Here is a 9,910-nt window from a genome sequence, read left to right as displayed (position 1 = left end):
GCTCGAAAGTGGTGTGTGTGCTCAAAATCAAAACTTAGTATATACATACATTTCTTTGTATACTAAGAATCTAAATCAATCAAGCCAATATGACCAATTCAAGTAATTTATCCAATCTGAACTTAATAAATATATATCACAATGATTGGGTAATATATGAAAATATTGGCTAAAGAATGCTCTAGAAAATCCACTTCAAAATGGACAAAGCATCTTTGTTTGGTAAATAATTCAAATGCTTAAGTCATGCTTAAACGTTAGAATCTTTAGTAAAGCACATTTTGTACATCACACAAGTCTGTGATTTAAGGGATCCATCTTACACTATATATCATTTTGTCTTAAACTCACTAGTTAGTCTTAAAAGCCTAGACTAAAGTTTAGTCATCACACTAGGAATAAACACTAATGATAATAAATTCCATATGTATCTAGTGCTAATAATAAGACATCCCTCTCACAATCAAACTAGAGGCATCCATTAAGGGATTTAAGCTTTACACCAAGTCATAATTAAATAATCCCTCTACTCTTAATTTGTAAAAATTCTATACGTTTGGCTTACCTTCTCCTTCATAGGAACTCTCTACCAAAACACGATCACATTCGGTAAAGACTCTCCTCTTCCATGGATTGTACGCTTGCTTTAAAATTCATATTATTTCTATAGGGTACCTCCCAATTGTAGAATATATGAAATCACCAAAGCATTGTATTCAAAGAAATTCACATACTCTTAAAAGCTCTTTGCCTAATCAGTTAGACATATTCACTTCTATGAAGATACTTTGGATCATGTCCACTTGTAATGAATACTCTTCGAACTTAATAGTAATTAAATTGCTAAGAGTATTTATTCAAATTCGCTTTATAAGCTCTTAAATAAAAATCAAATCATTTAGAGCTTCATATTCTTAGAATTTTGTTCAATGACTAAAATAATTGCTATAGGTTTCAACATATATGAAAATGCAAATAACTGGGAAACCTATGTAAAAATCCAAAGTCATTCAAACTTGTGTCCCTCACACGTATTGAAATTCATAAGAAAAGAGGCAAATAGACTTAGTTCATCTAAAGAAATATTCATTGTGAATTTTTCGTCCTTTGAGCCTATTCATCCAAAGCCAATCATATATCATTAAAAATCTATAACTCTTGGCTAAAGAATTTGAAAAATAAGAAAATGCATAAGATGGATAAGTGCATAGCTCAGGGGGAGCATTTCTCTTTCATGACTATATATATATATATATATATATATATATATATAAAATGCTCTTATTATCTTATCTTATATTTCTATATGCCTTCATAAGAACAACACTAAATTCCTACTATCCATAATACGTTAAATGATTATATCTTTTATTGGATGGTTTATCTTTTATATCATTTGTTGATGGAACTACTGAAATGCATGCTTGTATTGGAAAGCCAACTGCATGACAGATGTAGTGTCTTATGAATTGCATGCTGATAGTGGATATAAGTTCTCGCATGCTTAAACTGAATTATAAATTGTTTGTTTGAATCTATCAGGTATAAGTTTTATGGCAAAATGTCCAATATACAAATGGCATGCTGCCAAAATTTCGTAAAACTTTTCCAAAATAAAACCTTGTGTTAAAGATGATTATGATAAAATTAATGTTAAAATATTTTTGAAAGGATGAGTGAAAACTTGAGTAGATAATTAAACTTCATCCTTATATAATCATCATATACTTATAGGGAGTTGAGCTCCAATTGTATAAAGAGAGCATAAAAGATTCATTTGCATCACGTTTAGTTGTTTAAATATTGAGGCTCTTCTAAGAACCCTGAAAATCATATTCGCTTTTAAAGCTTTATGAACAGATATGGATTGTTCTTAGTTATGAATGTCATTGTATGCCTTAATATATATTTGCTGATGCATCTGTGACCTATAGGGATGATTATACTGGTCGCATGGTAAAATGAATAAATCTTAATCCAGTATACTCATTTTAAAAGACTTAAAAATGAAGGCTTATACTGCTTGGCACGTTAAATGAATTTAATCTTTGGCTAGTATATGTAGTTCATTGTATCTAAACTAGAATTCAAATCAATAAGGGGGCATCCAAAAATTAAAATGCCTATTATCCTCACAGTTTTTGCTTAGATCAGTTCTTGAATTCACTGTGGTTTGTGTGTAAAGTGATGTTTTTATTGAAAATCATAATCAGAAATACATTGATTAGCCACAATGGTTCTTCTTTGCCATATAATCCTACATTTGATTGTTAATATTTTCTTTGGATCCATATGGTTATGATTCTTGTTATTTTATGAATTGTGCTTAAATGAGAAATTAGAAAAATGTTGCTTGCTTGCTTTAAGTTAAAGTTTCTTTTTTAGCAAGCACACCCCCAGTACCTTTTGAAAATGTCAAAGGGGGATATATATATATATATATATATATATAGAGAGAGAGAGAGAGAGAGAGAGAGAGAGAGAGCCGGAAATATAATAAATAAAAGAAAATGGGGAAAATGGAATTTTGGCCGGAGGAGGAGAAAATTGGCGACGATTTTCTAAAGAAGGGAGAAAAATCGGAAATGGTTTTGAGGTTTTAACCGCGGGATGGTAAATGGTAAACGGTAATTTCAAGCCAATTAAACAGAAAACCGGCGATAGTTTTTTGGAAGCTAGACAAAATCGATGATGATTTTTGTTAGCAGTGCTGAGGATATAAAAGAACCAAGAGCTTATTTGAAATTTAAAAAAATTAAACACTCTCTTTCTCTCCCTAGGAACCCTCTTCCAATTTTCTTCGATTTCGGCTCTGTTAAAGTCCATATTGACGATTAGGAACCATCACGGGGTTCTTAGGAAGATTCTCTATAACGTAGGTGGAGCGGAATTTTAGTTTGGGGTTCCGGAGCACCATCCCAAAACTGAGGTAAGGGTGTTATTTGAGTGTTTATGGGTTGTTATCTGAATTGTTGGATGTATATATTTAGAAATGTGAATATGAATATAGTTTTGGAGTTGAACTAAGGAAATGGGAATTTGTGAAACATAGGGTTATAGTGTAAATGATGCAGGCATAAGTTAGAGTTTTGAGGAGTATTTTCCTAGAAAATAAGGTAAAGATAGTAATACTTGTCTGGTTGACATTTTATAGATAAACTGAAATATGCAGGTTCAGGAAAATATGAATATGATAATTATTTAAGGAACTCAGTGAATTAACTAGGAAAAATTTATGTATATAATTTCAGGGCGTTGAAATTACAAACGCCGCAAGAGTGAAATAGGAAATAATAAACAGTTCTCAGATAGTCAGGTAAAGGAAATATGTTATACCAATTAAATTAGAAATTTTATTAGTAAAGCATAGTATTTAATTATGAGTTACAGAGTATGATTTTTTAACAAATCAGACTATAAAAATTATATAGTATTACAAATTATATTTAATGAGTTTTATTTAACTGTGTGGCATGAGTAATACTGGAATATTACAGAATTTTATATAGATTTATAGAATTTTAATTATATAGTTTTTACAGAATTGCGCTATACAGAATGTACAGCTTTATTTACAGTATTTTATAGAACCAAGATTATACAGTGTTCTACAGTACCATGATTCTACAGTATTTTACAATACCATGAATATACAGTGTTTTATAGTACCATGATTATACAGAGTTTTACAAAATCATGATTATACAGTATTTTACAGAACCATGATTATACAGAATTTTACAGAACCGTGATACACAGAGCATAGAACTATGACATATAGAAATATAGATTTTACATATTTGTAGTTATTATAGTGTCATGGTTAATACAAAAAATTACAGAATCATGGTTTATACAGTTGTTACAGAATCATGGTAAGACAGATAGATATAATATAGAAATAGTATTACATAGTATCAAACCATGATGGAACAGAGCAGTTTACAGAGCACGGTACCATAGCTATATAGTATAGACAGTGCAACCATACGTCTCAGATAGAGTATGGTATTACCGATTGTGCCACAAGTATAGTAGAGGGCTCCTTGGCATCCGGACTAGGTGGAGTGGGCCTTTCGTGCTACAGACATATACAGAATTACAATTAGACTGGCATTGGTAGGTCAACCAGTGTTTAGTCCCACTTACGAGCCGCACAACCCTGTCATGAGGGGTTAAATCATGACATACAATCATCTAGGAAAGTTTTTAGAATTATGTACATATATAGTATACACAGAAAACAGAGATTACCTATTATAGTTAGAAGTATGATTGAATAGGTAACTCTGAAATTCTCTATTTTAAATGATCTAGGTGTGGGTTATTATACAGATACTTTCACATGATTTCTCATTTATAGTTTAATTAAAGATTATGTTTTTGTGTACAAACTTATATGCCACATGCTGGTACTGAGAGGTGTCTCACCCCAGCATTATAAATATTTCAGGTAACCCAGAGAGACGTGCAGGGCCGGCTCAGAAATAGAAGAAGAGGCTAAGTCGGCATAGTTTTGCAGCGAGTCTCGGGCTGAGTAGTAGAGCCCTTAGTATTTTGGGATTTTTGGGAAATGATGTACATGTGTGTATATATTTATAGGTGGATCAGTAGTACTCTGGTATTGTGTATTTTGGGTTATGGTTTGGATATTTATATTTTATGCTGCATAGGTAAATATATGAACTGCACAGTTTACCACGACACCCACTATGGGCCCATGATGATAGATATTTATATACAGGGTATCATAGTTATGTCATATAGCTTGACAGAAAAAAAAAATGATTACAAATTTTGGGTCGTACAATATATAAATATATAATTATATATTTATATGGCAAGAAATGTTTTTAAAATGAGAAATATCTTATTTCTTATTTGTGTGCTGAAATGGATTCATGGCACTTGCAATTAAAACTGTTATACAAAATTTTGTGTCATGAAACTTATATATATATATATTATAAACATTTCAGGTAACCCAGAGAGACGTGCAGGGTCAGCTCAGAGATAGAAGATGAGGCTGAGTTGGCATAGTTTTGCGGCGAGTCTCAGACTGAGTAGTAGAGCCCTTAGTATTTTGGGATTTTTGGGAAATGATGTATATGTGTGTATATATTTATAGGTGAATCAGTAGTACTCTGGTCTTGTGTATTTTGGGTTATGGTTTGGATATTTATGTTTTATGCTGCATAGGTAAATATATGAAATTCACAGTTTACCACGACACCCACTGTGGGCCCGTGATGATAGATATTTATATACAGGGTATCAGAGTTATGTCATATAGCTTGACAGAAAAAAAAATGATTACAAATTTCGGGTCGTACAATATATATATATCTATATGGCAAGAAATGTTTTTAAAATGAGAAATATCTTATTTCTTGTTTGTGTGCTGAAATGGATTCATGGCACATGCAATTAAAACTGTTATACAAATTTTTGTGTCATGAAACTTATATATATATATATATATATATATATATATATTTGAGCATTGCATTACTGTTGTTGATATACAAAAATGCATACAAATTTGTTAGACCATTTTCATGCTCAAACCTACTCTTTGCTATCATATGTCGCATGCTCTTAACTTTTTTTTTTTGCAGGTCCTATGTACTATTTGAACTGCATTGGTTTGAGGATAATTTTAGTCTAACCATGTTTGTTATGTCATTTTATCCTTTAAATGACCAATTATACTGCTTTCATGTGCTTCATTGCTATATCTTTCAAACAATTCTACATTTTTTTATGCCCAAATATTATTATGTGTTTATGCCAAAATGCTATATCAAAAAGGAGAAGAGTTTTTCAAGAATAGGGGGAGTTTTCTTAAGCTAAGAATTTTAATGCTCAAATTATTTTATAGCTTAGCCCTTTTACTGATGACAAAGGGGGAGATTTTTTATGAGGAAAATGTTAAATCTTGTTATGACTAAAAGGGGGAGAGGTTTGCTAAGCTGCATGCATGTGTGCCTGTGCTTTATTGTCAAAACTAAATGCATATTATTTGAGATGTCTTCTTTTGTGAATATGTTTGATCTATATTGTTTATTTTCAAGTTATGCATATTCTTAGGGGAAGCCTTTTCAAGCTTTTTCCATTTTTCTCTTGGGTGTTTGTCATCATCAAAAAGGGGGAGATTGTTGACTTTTTGAGTCTGATCCCTGACTTTGATAATGACAAACCACAAGTTACTTATGTATGTATTCAGTGCTTGAGCAGACTTAATATTTTAGCACACACATAAGAGAGAGATGGAAGCCAAGAGAAACATAAAGACCATATCATCTGGCGTATTCTATGCGAATCAGAGGATCAAAATAAGAATAAGAAGACATTTGTTTTCATTGTAAATGCATTTTGTTTTAAATTTTGGGTATGTATTATAATGGTATGTAATATTTGCATATCATGCATAGTAGGTATTTATGCTCAATAGGCCTTAGAATGACCATAGAAACCATCACTCTTCAAACTTAAATGTCATATGCTTTTTCACACAAGGTTGATGAAGCACAGAGACCAAACAAGACTTAAATGCAAATTTTAAGTGGTCTTGGGTGACCGAACCCTTAGCATTATAAATGCCTTGGTCGACCGAACAGATTAGCGGTTAATAGTTTGACCAAGCCTTAGCCAACCAAACAAAATTTGAGCATATCGTCCATGGTCGACTGAAGCTGAGATGTGACCTCCCTCACCTTCCTTAGCTGACCGAACTGTTAGATCAAATTGACCTCGGTCGACCGAAGCTCAATACCCAGCTAATTGAAACCCTCATCGGGCGACTGAAACCATGTAACCTTGGAAAATTTCCTGGCTTAACCAACCGAGTATGTCCACAATCAACCGAACTGGAAAATTGCCTGTGAGCTATTGTGAGTGTTCGGGTGACAGAACCTCTCAGGTTGGCCAATTTTTTACCACAATTAACTGAGGTTAAATTTAATTAAACTCATTAATATTTTTCAAAAAAGACCTCTGTGTCCCTAATGGTTATTTTTTCATGAATATCTATAAATTCTCTCTCATTTGTCTTAATTAGGTGAAGATTAACAAATATCATTAGCAAAAAATTTCTAAATTTTTTATTCCCATTTTGCTCATACTCTTTCAATCTTCCAAGCAGATTACTCATTCTCTTTTCAATTTGATTTGAAAAATTATTTTTTAAGGAGAATCATTTGTTATACACCTTTGGTTGCAAACAAATTGCAATTTGTAAGGGAGTTTGATTTCGTATTATTGTGCTCATTTCGTACATCTTCTTGAAGCTTGCAACTCTCTCATATTGCATTATTTGAACTTGATTTTCAGAGAGTAAGCTAAAGTTATTCCTGTTCTATTTTATTGATAAATATTATTCAGGAAGAACTTACAATTAGCTTATGAGTCTTTGCATTCTTATAGCCAGATTCGAAAGCTTGCTTGTGCTATTTGATAATACATATCTTTGCAGGCTTGAAACCCGATCTCATTTGTGCTTAATATTTGGAATATATTTGTTGAGATATTTTCATAAGAAGTTCAAGGTCCTTTGATTATTTGCTTGTTGAATATATTATCTTAAAGTAAAGGTATCACTCTCACGTATATACAATACATACACATTGGTTGAGAGTTGACATATAGCTTGACCTATCTCACTTGAGCATATATTACCATTATCTGTGAGTGCATTGATTGTGCGTATTGGTACATATCTGCTTAGTGTAAGAAGCATCTTTATTGTGCACAAAAATATTTGATATTGGTTGTATTCCCGACGTGTAGTCGAAAGAGGGAGACTTGCCCTATGAAAAGTCCCGGACTTGCTCAGACCTAGTTAGGAGAGCACCATATTGCTTCAAACTTGGTTAGGAGAACTAGGTGCACCGGCCTGTAAGGTATTGTAAACGGTGTCGCTCCACCCGTAAGCAAGCAACTAGTGGAATCCTCTTGTTTGTGAGCTTGAGGCGGGGATGTAGGCAGTATTGGCCGGACCCCGATAACATATCTTGTGCATACTCTTTAATTTTCGCACTTTATTTACTGCACATGTATGTTATTATTTATTGTTTTGATTGATTTATATACTAAGTTTGTTTTATATGTTTAAATATCCACTCAGTATAATATTTGTGATATTGGGAAATACTTAGACAAACCCTAGATTGCAATATACTGCTTGTGGATTCGAACTTAACCTAGGAAAAATTTTAAAATTCAAATTTACCCCCTCTTTGGAATACACCAAAGTCAACGCATAATATAAATAAATCAAGTAAACTAAAAAAATTTGAAAATAATATAGATGCTTACTTTTAGAAAAAAAAAATATACAAATCCATTTTATTATGAAAAAATAATTTTTATTTAAAAAATGTATTCTTTTTTTTTTATCAAAATTACTAAATAAAGATCAATGAAAAATGGAAATTAAAAAAATTAATAATTACTCCAAAAAAATTAAAAATTACTCCAAAATAAAAATAAAATTTTTTATTTTTCTATATTTTTAAAGAATATTTTAAGAAGAAAACAATTTAAAAAATAATTAAAGTTTAAAAGTAGAATAATAATGTAGGAAAAGTCATCAATCGATTTAAGTGGATTGGTTAACCTATCCATGTCATTAAAAAAAAAGCATGTAGCACGCGTGGGGGAACCATTCTCCCCCACATGAGGTTTTGTGCCTCATCTTCTCCATTGGCCAATTAGTGTTCTTATTGGAACTCTAGAGGCTGTAGTGAAGCCGCCAGCCATATTGCCTCCTCTCGACCTTCCATCAATCAACCACAACCTCTAGCAACTACAATTATCACCGTTGATGCGAACATCACAAATGGAAACTCCCTAGTAAGGAGTCGTGTGCCCTTTTATGCTCACTTTGCCACCTTCGGCAATGTAAACTTTACAATTGTCACTGCTACTGTATTCGTCGATGAGGGTATAAGAGGGCCTCGTCGAAGAAACTTGGTTTCGTCGACGAGAAGATACCGAGGGAGGGTTTTGGGGGAGTCTGAAATTCGTTGATGAAGGTGCAGGTTTGTTGACGAACTTTCTTCAGGACTCGTTGATGAGGTGACGTGTCTCGTCGATGAATCTGACCCTATAAATAGTGGAAATTCCAATTTAAACGAAAAAATTAAGAAATTTCTCACTCTCTCTCCCTCGCTTTGGTTCCCTCCTCTTCTCTCTTCGATTTCGGGCCGAATTTTCGCCGGTTCGAGAATCTAAAGCCACCATGACACTCCTGGAGAAGTTTTCTGCATATCTGCCAGAGCGGATCGTTGGTGGAACCCCGTTGAAAATCATCTCTGAGTTGAGGTAAGACTTTTTATGCCGAATTTGGTCCTACTGTAGTTATAGGAAATGATATTCGCATGAAAATACTGAAGTTTAGTACTGGGGAGTTTTCATTTTCAGGGTATTGATTAGAAAATCCTACGGGTATGAGACTAGAATTTATAGGGGTTTTCCTCAGTTGCCAGGTAAGGGAATAAACTAAAGTAGTTATTTTCCATGCCAATTATTATTATGTATGAGTAAATTTATTTTCAGGAAAACATGTATTATATCTGTATATTACAAAGGAAATGCACGTTTGGGAAAATACTACTATTATGTTGAAATGTATATATATATATATATATATATATATATATGTATGAGATGCCAGAAATTATGATTTTTAGAATACAATGTATGGCTTTATACAGCAAATGTGTGACATGAATATTACTTTACGTGAAATGTATTACGATATGACTTTATTACGAAGAAGCATGTTTTTAGGAATATGAAATGTTACAGTACAAAATGATGTTAAAAATACATAATAATTGATTTATTTTCAGAATGATATTTATGAAATGATTTCGGCACGAGGCCATTGTTAGCTTTACTGTGATCC

The sequence above is a fragment of the Malania oleifera genome, chromosome 6, assembly GCF_029873635.1.
Source record: "Malania oleifera isolate guangnan ecotype guangnan chromosome 6, ASM2987363v1, whole genome shotgun sequence".
Taxonomy (NCBI): domain Eukaryota; kingdom Viridiplantae; phylum Streptophyta; class Magnoliopsida; order Santalales; family Ximeniaceae; genus Malania; species Malania oleifera.
Note: the sequence above shows the minus strand (reverse complement) of the source record.